A 14540-nucleotide genomic window follows, 5' to 3' on the forward strand; every position below is an offset into this window, starting at 1 on the left:
ACTACTTCATACAAGATGGGATTATGATTAGCAGATTTCTATAGAAGATCATACACATGATACATTCTTGGCCAGCTTGACATATATGCTCACAGGCTTCAGTGAACTGGCACAGAGAATGCCAATACATATGTAATTGTCTTTTAGGATCTAATGTGAAAGAAAAAAGTATCGTAACTCACTTACAGCAACATGTCAAATTAAAGAAGTCCTACTCATATCAATGCCAAAGACCCTCGAAAACTTATTTGAAATCTACGCATGGTATAAGGCTAGTGAGCCCAAAAGCTTGTATGCTTTTCACAATTATATTAGCTCATCTAATAAAATGTAGTATCTCTTCCTAGAAAACTCATCTGGTTTCTATTCTTAGACTATCTTGACTCATATAATTCTACTATTACTAACTTATCTAAACTATTCTAGCTAAATGGACTTCAAACATATTCTAAAATGTTTAAAAGAAAAATTTAAATAAATGCTGGCCTTCCTGGGATTTCAGACATTTTCAAGTATCAGATTACACAACTGGTTTCCCATTCACCTCACTCCCCTTCTATCCACAACCCTCCATCTCTCTGTATGCAATCCTTAATTATACCAGTCTCTGCAATGTTACTGATCTAAAAAATTTAAAGGAATGACATCACATGTCTCCACAGAATAGCAACAGGATCCACTTCCTGAAACAACATGTGGGACAAGCCCTTGTACACTGGGCATTAACAAAGTTAATTTGTAACCAAGATCTTGTTGAAATAAATAGTTATTGCTCACTTTTAGCTTTAATTCTGGCAGGCATATTTATAAAGGTTCTTGTTTGTAGGCTCCATACAAGGATAATGTCTCATAAATGTAACTGGGTGGAGAATAAAAGTTTTAAAGATGGACATTCATTGTTATGCAAGTTCAGTATTGTGATTATTTTGTTTGTTTCTTTTTAATCAAACAAACAAAACTAGAAAATAGAATGGTTTTACAGTTGTATCACATGAGAACACTGAAGAAGCTCCTTAAATGCATTGCAGTGCTTGCAATGGACAAATCAGTAGTGATAATTTCATTCTTACTGTACACACTAACAGTTTCATGAATCAAGACAAACAAAGACAAAAAAAAAAAAGAAAAGAAAACACCACCCCCCTTTTACCTTTACTACATTATTATTAAAACCCCCCGTGGACTGAATGTCCTGATCACTGAAGTCCTTCTGTTAGAGCCTAATAAAAGGAGCACGAAACTTGGAGACATGAGATCTGGAGTAATATCCTGGCCACATTCAGATCTACAGCAATATTTCAATTACCTTTCAGGGAAGCTAAAAGTCAATCTTCTGTTCCAAACTTGTATGATATTGAGAAGTTATTTGTCTTCCTTATGAATATTTTACTCATCAGTTAAAAGGAAGACAATGACGATGATGTTTAACCTTGTAAAATGGTTTGAAATGTCCTGAGAAAAGTGAACTAACTTTGAAGTTGGGTCTAACTTCAAAATTGGCCATGCTGGTGGGGCAGGGAGGTTGGACCAAATGACCTCCAGAGCCATCTAGCCAAAATTATTCTGTGGTTCTGAGAAACAGAGATGCTAAATTAAGTAAGCATGGAGCCTTGGTGTTTATCTGCACAATAGGGATAGTAGTAAATTATCTGTGTGCCTCAGCATCTCCAAACTGAACTGGCACAGAAAATACAAGATCTGTAAGTGATCTGTAAGTAAATGTGAAAAGACATTTAGATTTCATGCCCATTCAGTCCTTGGCTCCTGGATGGGATTATAAACATCTGTAGCAATATTTTCTGAAGGAGGAGCTTACTGTAACTCCTGAAACATAAACCCATGTAAAGAATTTTCTGGCATCCTTCCTTTAACAGAAAATGAGTGGGAAAGGGCATGGGAACAACTGCTTAACAGTGTTCTTTGATTGCTGTCCAGATGTTGGGAGAGATCTGATTTTTTGGTCTGCCAGGTAGGTCTGTCATGATTACAATGCAGTGTAGAAGCCTTGAAATAATTTCCATTGGGATATTCACAAAAGCTTGGCAATATGCAAAAGTGCTTCAGAAAGGTGGTTTCCAATGGATTGTTACCTTGCAGATACTAGCCTCATCAAGCCACACTGAAAGCATTCACTTAGAATCCTGTATCAGTTGGAATTTAATTTCTATTGACTCAAAGGTAAATTAAAACATAAAATTGGTGACTAGGCATGATAAATAAAAATGAAGTTACTTTCCCTATTATTTTACATAGCTTCTCTGCTTTATGAAATGACAATCAATCCAGTGTCTTAATCCTACAAAGGTTTTATACATGCTCAGCTCCCACTGGAGTATAGGTGTATGCTATTTAGCCAAATTTCTCCAGATTACAGGTATCAGGCTTTTGAAGATCTAAGCATTTACTTTTCTGTCAAATTTATGGATAGATGAAACATGCATGCATAGTAGTGTCTTTCATTAATATTATTATAGATTTACATTAAAGTTAACAGTTTACAACAAATACACAGTGAATTTAGATTTTTCTCTTATCGAAAATAATGCTTTCCTTCAAATAATTTACTAAACAATTTTCTGGAATTACAATCATTGAAATGTTAGCTGGCGGGGTCCTCTGGAAGTCCTCTTGTCCAACATTGTACCCACAGCTGGACTACTGCCAACACTAGATTGAACCTGCCAACGCTTTGTCTAACTGTGTCTTGAAAACCTCCATGGATGACCTGTTCCAATGCCACACTACATTGCTGATGAGAAACTTTCTCCTAGTGGCCAATCTGATCTCACTGCTAAATTTTTAAATAATTCACTGCAACTAGTTGAGACAGGATCTTTAAGCTGTGGTAAGTTAGACAAGCCATGTGATATGGTTTCTGTTACCTAATGAGACGAATATGCAAGTACTTCCTGAACCTTTCAATCTACCTTACCTGTGATTGAAAATTCACTTTGTGTGAAGCTTTATCGCCCCTAGAATCTGCCTAGATAAATTTTCATTGCAATTGGTCACATTTTTACTAGTCTCAGGTATAATATGAAAATGGAAATTCAATGGAAAATATTATTTCTGTGGCAGGTTTTTAAGCAACCTGATGTTCAGCCTTAGATTAAAACACTTCTATTACTAACCCTTCCTCTCTTTGTCCATTGAAAGGATATAGCAGTTTACAAGTCTGTCAGTGTGACTGCATATTCAACAGTAAAAAATTTGCTTTTTAATGATGAGGTTTAATATAATGAGTTGTTTGTTACATCAGCTATAAAGGGAAAAAACCTACTACCACCATCCTTGCTACCACCACTACCACACTTTAGCAAAAAGAGTAAATACATAAATTGATAACAAAATTCACTGCAATAGCTAAAAGGCAAAATGCTGGCTTTCATTCACTACTATTTAAATGCAATTAAACAGAATAATCTTATTAATTTATAAACAATAAAATTTAAAATTACTTTGCATGTTTAAAGTTCAACAGGATAAACCTTATATCCTCTTGTGAAAAGATCAAGTGGTTAACTCCTCATAACAGAAAACAAGAATGACCTGATGCCTTTACGAAGCATTTAGTTTGGGCCATTTTATACTGTATATTTAACAGATGAACTCAGAGACTTCCAGTCATAGGAATAGCAAGACAGAAAACCCAGTAGTCCTTTAACTTTTTTCAAAAGAATTTTTGTATTCACTCCTTCAATGAATTGATGATATTCAGCCCACCATATTCCCACACACAAATGCATTCACACTGTAGATCTAGAAAGTTCTCAGAAGTTCACTGAAACACATAATCACTGATGTTTCAAAGTGAGACAGCCAAAGCCATCTGGAATTTTGGATCTCCAACTCCAGTCACCTTGCATGCAAACATAAAAAACAATTAGACAACGTAAGAAATGTGTATGTCACTATCTACATCAAAAGATCTGCATGCTATACGCTACTCTCACTTACTGAGAGTTGATAATCAGTTCTGCGATACAGCAGTGATGAAAGAACTGATCATCAAGTGAATACAAAAGGCTGTATACTGGAAGTCCAAATTTCTCAATGAAAAACAACTGTACGAATTACACAATTAATGATGAATTCATGCAAGTTACATTTTCTCAAGCTTTACTGACAGCTGGCTGATACTGGCCTCATGAGAGTATCTTGGCAGAAATTACTAAGCCTGGCTTTTTATTCAGAATGTACCACAAGCTCTCAGCTGACTTAAAAACCCTGATAAAAAATGAGGGTGTGTTCCTATAATATTTCATTCCCATTTGATTTAGCTGCTCTGATATTTAACCTGTTTCTTCACTATAATTTAATTAAACTTATTCCACATACAGATATGCTAATACACATCTTTTTCTCACCACATTATAAATAGAAGTAAAATATAAATGCAAAACTTAAGCAAAACTTAACCACCTGTTGAAGTACTTAGGCTTTAAAAACATTTCATTGAAGTATTTTGTATAATAAACTGATGAATGCAATTATGTGCATCCAAAATAGACATGATAGGAGACCTATCATTCAATGGTTTCTTGTTCTTTCATCTTGATTATGTTTATTTTGCTCCACTTTGCTTCTACCAGCAATTATTACATACTTAGGATCTGACAGGGGGATTTCAAATATGCTCTATGTCCTGTTCTATCCAATTACAAGGATGGAACAATTTCGCCAAAGAATCAGGCCTCTGCTACAACTTTTGTATTTTTGTTTTTACCGTCTTTGTCTTGAAAGTACATGGTCTTTAAAAAGTCGTCTGACTCGTTACTACCAGACTCTAGCAGAACTAATATGCCAATTTCTAGGAAGATTAGATGAGTTTATTTTCTACTTTACCATTTGTAACTTGAAAAGACAACTACAGTTTTTGCAAAGATATCTCATTTTTTCTACAGCACCTCTAGATGCAATTGCTTGCATGGAAGACTCTAGTTTACACTGAACTGTATTATATAGTTAGTTATGTCAGTGGAGTCATCAGATTCTCACTCAAATAAATTTCCTTGTTTCTATTCAACAAATCCTCTCTTCACTTTAACCTCTGAGAATGGTTGAGCAAATATCCTTCTTCCTTTGGTGTGATGATGGATTTTATATGCTGTGGAATACACAGTGGAAGTAAGATAGAAGTAGTGTCCTTACTGACACATCTGGCTGATACTATAGAGCGATATGAATTCCTGAGAAGAAACATTCTCAAAGAAACATATTGCACAGTCAGTAAATGTATTCAAGTAAAAAACAAAAATAGCAAAAAAAAAAAAAAAGCACAGCTCTACATAGATTCTTCCCTTTGGCATACTGCAGAAATTTTAAATTTAAGATGCCATATGATGCAATTCAGTGCATTTTATCACATAATAGCCACAGAATTGCTTTATAAACACAGATAATAAATAAGCACATGGCAAGTAGGTGCAATGAGTTCTGTCCTTTCCCTTCCCAATAAGTTGGAGTTGTGATAACGTATCATGACAGAGCTGTTTTATAAGTGCCAGTACTACCACACCTCCTTTCCACAGCCCTCTGCTAATGTGGCACACCCTTGTTTGACAGGAAATGTCGTCTTGTGTTCAGTCATTGCTTGGTTTTCTCAAGTAATTACTTCAATCATAGTGTGACACAGTTAACAGACTAAGATTTTGCCTTTTCTACACTGAAATATATGGTGGTGAGGAAAAGGAAAAGAGCCCTGGGGCATACACAAGAGAAAGTTGCCTGGCACATCCTGGGAGTGGCTACACACTGACTAGAGTGAACGTACTGGTAACGCTGTGGGTGAAGTAGATGTTTAGGACATAAGTTTAACTTTCAACCACTCCTTTCCATTCTCTAGTGCTTTGCTTTGTGTGAGCAGGGAGGCAGAGGAGTCCGATCTACTCCTCCATTATTTTTCAGATAGATTAAATCCTAGTATGCACTATAAACAAACACACACCCACTGATGAAATGGGAATAGTTAGGAGTTGGTTGGGCCTGCCACATATCACAAACTGTACTCTTAAGCTGTAGGCTTCATAATAAAATATGTTTGACATAAATATAAATTTCAGGCATACCTTGTTCATCCAGCCTCAGCTATTCATTCTCATCCCACCCTCTTGGCTCATTGTCCCCTCTGATTCTTCAGCACTACTATTTGTGGGGCTACACTGTGAATCAGCTTTGAAATACTGATCCAGTTTCAGAAAGCTGGATCTGATTCAGTTAAAAGCAAACAGAACACCACACCACCTCATTTTGGTAGAGTATTCCTTAAGATGGATCCATTCCCTCATTTGGTTCAGAGGTTGGTCCTACAAACAGTTATCCTGGCAAAAACAAGACAGTGACTCATGGAAATGGGAAAACAAGAGGGGTACTGCTGCCTCATAGTATCATGAATCCATGGCTTTAGGGCACATCAAGCTTTTCTATGGCCAGTTACTACTGAACACCTGCAGCTGTCACTGAAGGCAGCCAGGCTGGCTATCACTGTTACAGATGAGTCACATTGGGCAGCATTTTACACCTACTTTGTATAGAAGTTGTAAGACTGTGAAGATCAGGTCTTCTTGTCTCTTCAGATCTCTGCATTACTTTCTATCTATGCAGGAATCCCTGTCTGAGGGTGTATCTACAGTAGGAAAAAAGCGCGCTTTTGCTGTGTAGATTCCTGGAGAAGGGAACACTGTCTATAAATTAAATTCTTGCTAGCCAGATGAAAGTACCAGCAATGTGCTTTGCCTTGTGTAAGAGTTGAACTTGTGCTGGTCAACTTCTGGTAAGAACACATAATTTCCCTTGAGGAAGACAAGGCAAAAGGACTCAATAACAAAGGGTGGAGATTTTTTTCAGTATTATGAGTTCTGCTCTGTACCTCTCAGTGTAAGATGAGCCATTCTGTACAGGGTGATGAGATTTTTAATAAATGATACAGGTCTTCTCCTCTTATTTAACATTATGTTTGTGATAAAATAATGTGTAAATTTAATCTCTTTCTCACAACATATGTAGCAAAAAAGACTTTAAAAAACATTCCTTTGCATTGGTATTGAAAGCACAAGACTTAATCTATCCAACTCTTGTGAACCTGTTGGGTGTAGGGGAACAAGGTGGAGCCCACCACCTTCAATCAACGCTTAGCTGCTTTAATCAGAGATGTGAACAGCTTGCATTCTCAACTTTTGATTTCCACAAAGCCTGTTTGTTTTACTTAAGGCTAGTTTACTATGCCCCTGTTACCATGGAATTGCTAGGGAGCTAAGCCACACCTTTATGAACATACTTAGCGCTTCCTGCACAGTGCAGCCTTAAGAGCAGTCTCCTATACTCCAGAGAGATAATTGGAGGTAAAAAACCATAAACAGCTACCTCTTAAGATCTTGGCTGACTGGCAAAGCCAGTGCACGTCACCTGTCTTTGTGCTCTTATTAAACAGTTCACACAAGGTTTTGAGGAAGCATTTACCATGAGATGTATTTTTCAAAAGTATTTGATGCTTAGGATACTGACAATATGTTTCCTACCCTTTCATCGGTTTGAATCCAGCTCTTCCATTGGTGGCTGCTTTGTGACTAGAAGAAAATGAATTGGTGGGTTCCTCTCAAATCCCTCTGGGCTGATATATACGCTGTATTAGAGTAATAGCAGGCTGACTGGCAGTTCCAGCAGACAGGATAAGGGTTCAATTACATGTAAACAACCCTCTCAGTGCTCTGAGGCAGCATCATGGTATAATTGCCAGATCACTTGCATCCTTCTTTTTTCTTGTTCATCTGTGATTTAAATTATTTTGTAAAAATATTTGTCAGTCCTGTCGATGCTCAGTATTTATATGAATCTCAGGAAGTTGTTGTGTTTGTTGAGGGTTTTTTTAACCATAGTATACTTAAAGAAACAATTTTTAAACACCCACATTCAGTACTATTAAAAAAAAAAAATCAAAGCACAGAACTCACTGCTGAAACTTAAGCTGCCTTAAAATGCCTAAAGCACACCAAACATTCACATTAGAAACCTTCTTACTGATGAATCATTCCAGTAGTTTCACACATTTCCCCCTTTACCCTTCCCTCTGATTCGGGATATAAAACCATCTTCTGTTTTACTGCCACTGCATACTGCAAATGGGACTTCAGGTTACCACTAAGCATTTCTTACAGTTTTTGTGACATGTTACAAATTATAGTAGCTTCTAAGGCTTGGGTGGATAGTAATGATGATTAATAAGATACAGTTACTAGCACAGCAGTAAGGTGGAGTAGGTGTGAGTAATTGTATTCTGTGGGAACTTAATCAGAATCCTCCAGCTCATGGGCATGACAGTATTTTGTAATCACAACAATTAAAAGAAAGGATAGAAAATCAACAGCATTTTAATGCAAATTTCCTTCAGGATTTCTTTAAAGAGGAAAATATTTATAGGCAGACAACTATAGAAAATTAAAAATTGGGAATCAGTTATTTTATTGTTTCTTTTGCTTTTCTGAGAATGAAACCTGCAGTACACATTAGGATGATGTAGGCTCAAATGCAATGGGAAAGGATTTATACTTTAAGAATTACAACTTGGTTGCACAGGCCTAAAAGCAGTAGAGGAGGCAGACAATGTTTGAGGATGCATCTTCATTGCTTCAAAAGAACAGCAGTCTCCATAATAGTCACGATATACTGTTGGGGGCAGGGGGAAGAAGGATGTTGCGAGCATAAACATAATGAAACAAAACTAGTGGGCGTAAAATAACAGCAGTTTCATTTATTTGTGCAGTTTATCTATAGTAGCAACCAAAGCCCCACTACACAAACAGCCTGGGCAACTGGAGTGGAAGAATGTATTCCACAGCTCTGCAAAGATTTCATATGAAGCAATACTCTTTTACTGGGATTAGTTGCCTTTCTCAAGACTAGGCTCAAAGGGATTTACAAAACCACTATATACCCACACCAGAGTCATAGAGTAACTGCTTCATGGTTGTATGGACAATATGCTGCATAAGATAGACTTGTTTTTTCCTCTCATGTAGAAGAGAAAACATCCCTTTCTTAGAAGAATCCTAAGGGACTGGTAATACGTGGGTTAAGCAGGCAGGATTATACAGTCTCAGCTGAAAAAAACCCCTTATATGACCACTGACAAAAAAGTGTTAAGTCTGTTTCAGGAAAAGGGATAATTAACCCAACAGTTCTGCAAGTCAGGCCCACAGTTCCTGGTTCTTGGGCAACAAATATTTGTTGTCAAGTGCTGCTATTTAACATAAAATTTGCTCTTCAGTCTTCGTTTGTCTTTCCACAATACAGTCAAGGCTAGATGACAAAAAACATTTGTCACATTTCAACAGGAAACTTGCCTTGGCATTGGGCATGATGGTTTGCACAATGGTTGAGGAATACTGAAGCAAAGGATGCATACTGGAATGCTCTCAAACTTATAAAGCCTCAGTTGCTGCCTTCATTTTTAAGGTGAAACAAAAACTTCAGCACATATCAAGAAAGATTAGTATGGAGGTGAAACATTGAGGAGTTTCTTTGATCCACCGTCCTTGAGTGAGACAAAACCCAGTAATTTCAAGAGCATTGTTTATACACAGAGGAAAATCAGAGCTCAGGGATCTATTTGTTTCATTTCTTTAGCCCTTTAGAGGATAAAGACATATACAAAGCTAATTTACATACTGTTTGAACCACTTCAGTGACTTCAACATCAAATTTCAAAGAATCAAAATATAACAGTTCAGTTTCCTAATCTATTTCCTAGATTAAAATACATCGTATTTCAACCAAGGTAACATTGATGTTTGGACTACAAGCTCACCAAAATACATGATCCCATATTATAGACAAATATGTATGTATATCTACATGCACATATACATAGATCCTTTGTTATATATTCATTTTCATTCCTCACCTTTCTGCTCTCTCAGAGTTTTCAAGTTTGGGCCAGAGGCAGACACTTGATCTGTTCCCTTTTAGCATTTCTGGCTTCCTCAATCTTCCTTTAGTTTATATTTTTCTATACTTTCCCTCAAGTATCTGAAAATACAGAATATTAGCTGAGTACATAGCAACATAGAATGATCAAAAGTCTGTAGAGATCACAAGTTTCCCACAATAGTATTACAAGTATAAATTGAATACGTATTTAACACATCATTCACGACATACAGTCATTACAGTCTCCCCCTTTCCCCCAATGAAAGGAAGTGACACTTCAAAGAAAAACTGCCTTACGATTGTGAAATTCACACCTGCTATAACACCATTATACACTTAATATTTTTACATTTGATTTGACTGTGACTCTCTCACTTTTCTACCAGCAGTACATAGGACCCTATTTTAGAATGACTGCCTAGGAGAGACATGGTCCTCCCACATAAATGCTTCTTTATGATACCTTTCCTCCACCCCTCCCAGCAATGCCTTCATGTTTAAGCAGCTTCACTCTGAAGTTACTATACCTATGCAACTGTTGCTTCTTGTGTAGCCCTTAATAATTGCTTTCCGTCTGGATTATGCTGTTGTCATGTACTCTGCATAAGGCTCCACCTTAAAAACCTAAGAAAATGAAGTTCATGTCAGTACAGCAAGGACAACTTCTGAACTGCCTGATTCAAAGCAATTTATTTTTTTTTCATATGTCAGTGATGAACTACAAGTACTACATAGAATGGGTGTATAATCTCTTATCTTTTTTTCTCATTACTCCTTCCTCTGTGTACACATATGCTGACACATGGCCACAGATGCAGTCCATGTGCCTCAATTTGATATCCTTGATATAACAAAAGGCATGACTGGCAGAATTCTATGTGAGGATTCAGAAACTCAGGATATCTGCTCCTACTTGGAAATAGTGTGAAATTATATTTCAGCCACAATTCAAAAGACATCTGCTTGACAGGGCCTTTGAAGAGGATGAGGATATGCTTCCATTGATTAAGAATGTAGAAAAGAACTTTGTGCATGTCAAGTCAACTGCAATGGCAGGCTTTAGTCCAAAGCTGGATCATGACTGAATTTTTCCTAGGCCATGCAAAGATCCCAAACATGATGTAAACCACATCCCTGCAAAAGATCTTGTATTTCTTACCATTTGCGCAGTTTCTCAAGAAGTTTCGTTGTGACATGGCAGATGTCAGTTGTGAAGGCAGCATTCAGCACAGAGCTAACTTGTTGCATTTGAGTTCAACTATTGCTTCCTGCTAAGCAGACTCAATAGAAGTCAGTAGATAAAAGACTCCAGTGGGCCTTGTAAAAATTCATTTATAGTCCTGAATAGTACATGCGTGAATTCCTGTTGAAAGTTAAAGAAAGAAAGGAAAAGCTTTATTGCCACTATTTTTATATAAATTAGTTATATTATACTTCCTGGACTCTGGATCCATTCTGAATAAATAATGCATTGCTAGTGTCATGCTTGATGTACCCTACTCCTTTGCACTATTTAGATGCATTTTATTCCACCATGGTAAGATATACAGTAAATGCAGGTTTTAAGGTTATTTGTAATACTTGCCTTCATTTTCATTTTGAAAATTCCAAAACTGTGTCCTTTGCCCATGGCTAAAGGGTAGAATTATATTAATGGAACATAACTGTCATTTAATCTCTGCAAGACCACACACTGGCTTAGGCATGCAGTGAAGTATGCTCTAAAAAGCTGAAATTAGTGTGGGAGGCCTTTAAGTAGACATAATAGCATGATGCATTTGTGCTTGGCCATGAAACTATGAACCTTTTATAAGAAATGCTCTGGAAGATGGTAGTGGCACAGTATCCCATACCAGTGCTCTGCAGTTAGTGTCTTACCTTCAAACCAAACGGTAAGTGCTATCAACTGAACCAACATCTTATCATGGATTTTCTCCTATGGACTCATTCAAATAATGATCCATACTAATTTGTATGTTCTTCAGGAAATAGTAGAAGGATGTAACATTAAGCTGTACCTAGACTACTTCTATGGTTGGACCATTAAGCTGTACCTAGACTAATTTTATGGTTGGACCACTGTGCTGATCAGATCTGCAAAGTCAGTCTTAAATGACTAACTTCACATGAAGAGATTCTTGCTTTTGTTTGTTTTACAAAGCATTATAGAAGAAATCTCTGCTCATCAGTTGCACAGCATCTTTTGCCTTCTCTTTCCTTCCTTCAACTTAATTCTAATAATTCTTAACATCTTGGGAAGATGACAGTCAAATTCTACCCAATGATTAGACTTTTCCCCCAGGCCTGTGTGCTCTCTGGATCAATTTGAATTTTTTACCCTGAAGAAGAGTACCAAAACAAGTAGATGTATCTAAAAAAATATAGGAGGCATGTTCAAACAGTAATAAGTCTCACACTTCATATGCACTACAAAGAAAACCACAGGATAATAGACACATCCAATTTTAAATATAAAATATGTATGTTTATATACATATAATAATGACATGTGGGAATCAGATACAAGACGTTCATAATATAGAGGTGATAGACAGAAGCCTTGAAGAGTCCATGGATATTCTTTCCCTTTTTAAACAGGCATTTTTCTTACAGCCCACCCAGAATTAGGACACCTTTGAAAATGTTCTTAGGCAGTGACTGCGCAATACACCCAAGGCAAGAGGACAAACATACTGCTGTTGCAGTTGCACTACTGTACAGTTTGTCTCAATGAGGCAAGAGGAGAAAAGGAGTATTTCAACTTGTTAGAAAAAAAAAAAACCACCCAAAACTGAGTCTTTTGTCCCGAACTGTGGCTCCAAAAAACAAAAAGGAAAACTTAAGAGTCCATAGGAACATTCAGCAGTAGCAGTGTTTATCAGAAACACTACATCACGTATGTTAAATGGTAAATGTCCATTTATTTGCTCAGTTTAGCTTTCATCATTACTACATTTAACCTTACAGCTGAATAATATGGCATCCTCTGCTTGAACATTTTCTACTATGTAGATCAGGGTAGTCAAGCTATGATCCAGAAGGCAAACACAATTCACAACTTAATTCAGCTCTCATGTGGCCTACAGCCAATCATTTTTCCTATTTTGTGTGAATTGTAACTAGTTAACACAGAAGTATGTACTAGTAGTTGGCCTGCCAAAAACATTTCAAAGATCTATTCAGCCTCAGAGTAAGGAAAATGTTTCCAGACCTGGTATAGATAGTTTACTTTGTGAACAGTTTTGTCAGCTGAAAACAATGAAAACGTCCCATTTACTTGTCAGAGCTTCTACAGCAGAAAGTGCAGTCTTCTTGGGTCTACTGTCAGAAAAGGCAGGTACACACTATCTAATTTCCTTCAAAGTCATCTGCTTCAGTTTAAACAGCCAACAAAGACATTTTATGACACTTGGGATGATTTTACCCACAGAGTACTAGGGAGCATTCATACGATCCTTTCTGCTGCCAGAACTGTTCAGTAGTTCTGCTGCTCAGAACTGCTCCAGATGACAGGAACAAAAAAACCAGGTTATGGGTGATAGCATATTCAATAGTCTCAGCAGCACTGCTAAGAGAATGCCAGACTAGAGTTTAAGAAACCACTAAAATCATAGTAAACTGATACACTGCTCTGCTACTTTTCATCTTAGTGAGCATGGTAAGATTACTGCAAAACTGGCTGAGGGTATTTAAGTCTCTGTATGTTTTGTTTCACTGCATCATATTACCAAGGCAAATTTTTAAAACTTTAATATAGAGATGATACCTAAGTCTAAAACTTTAATGGCTTGAAGAGTTATCAGACAACAGGCTCACATGACCACCCGCAAATTTGAACTGAATTCTGAACTTTGTTCAGAAAAATCTTTAATTTGACACTTGCTTTTTCAAGCAAAACTTCTGAACACAGTTTTTTAAGTTAAATACTACAGCTAAGCTGGTTTGACAGCTTGCCACTGCCAGAAGTGGGAGGTCCTTCCTGTTTCCCCACTCTTCTCTTTCCCAGCTTCATGTATCCCATCTCTTTGTACCTGCTGTGGTTGCGGTCAGACTCTCGCTGAGCCAATGCAACTTGCTAATTCACCAGTAAAACACCTTTTAGTCACCAGAGCCTACATAAATAGAGGGGCATAGAGTCAGAAGTGACAGTAAAGAGTCTCCCCCTTTCAGCAAACCATAAGACTGGCCAAAGCCATGATGCAACATCCCTCTCATTACTTACACACTGTAAAAAGCTGATTTTATGTTTGTAACCAGGAGTTTAAAACTTGTTTTGGCAAGTAGATTTTTCAGGGAATTTTCAGAAGCCTTGACTCCCTAACTATCCTTTAGCTAAATTAAGTTGCAGTTTCACAACCTTTTTCTTTTTGAGGGTTGGTTGGGGCTGGAAATGCTGTTTTAACTGTAAGTTGCTTTAGCAAGTACTGCTGTGAAGAAGAATGATCATGATATTATGCCCTTAAAGGGTCCTTCAAACAAATATAATGTTAGTACAAGAGGTGACATAAGAACAGACTTCCTTAAGGTGTCATAACTAAAATGTTATGGCATACATCCTAATCAGTTTAGTACAGACCATATTGATCTAAAGACATAACAGTAATTTACTTCAGATG

This window comes from Gymnogyps californianus, chromosome 12 (genome assembly GCF_018139145.2).
Source record: "Gymnogyps californianus isolate 813 chromosome 12, ASM1813914v2, whole genome shotgun sequence".
Taxonomy (NCBI): Eukaryota; Metazoa; Chordata; class Aves; order Accipitriformes; family Cathartidae; genus Gymnogyps; species Gymnogyps californianus.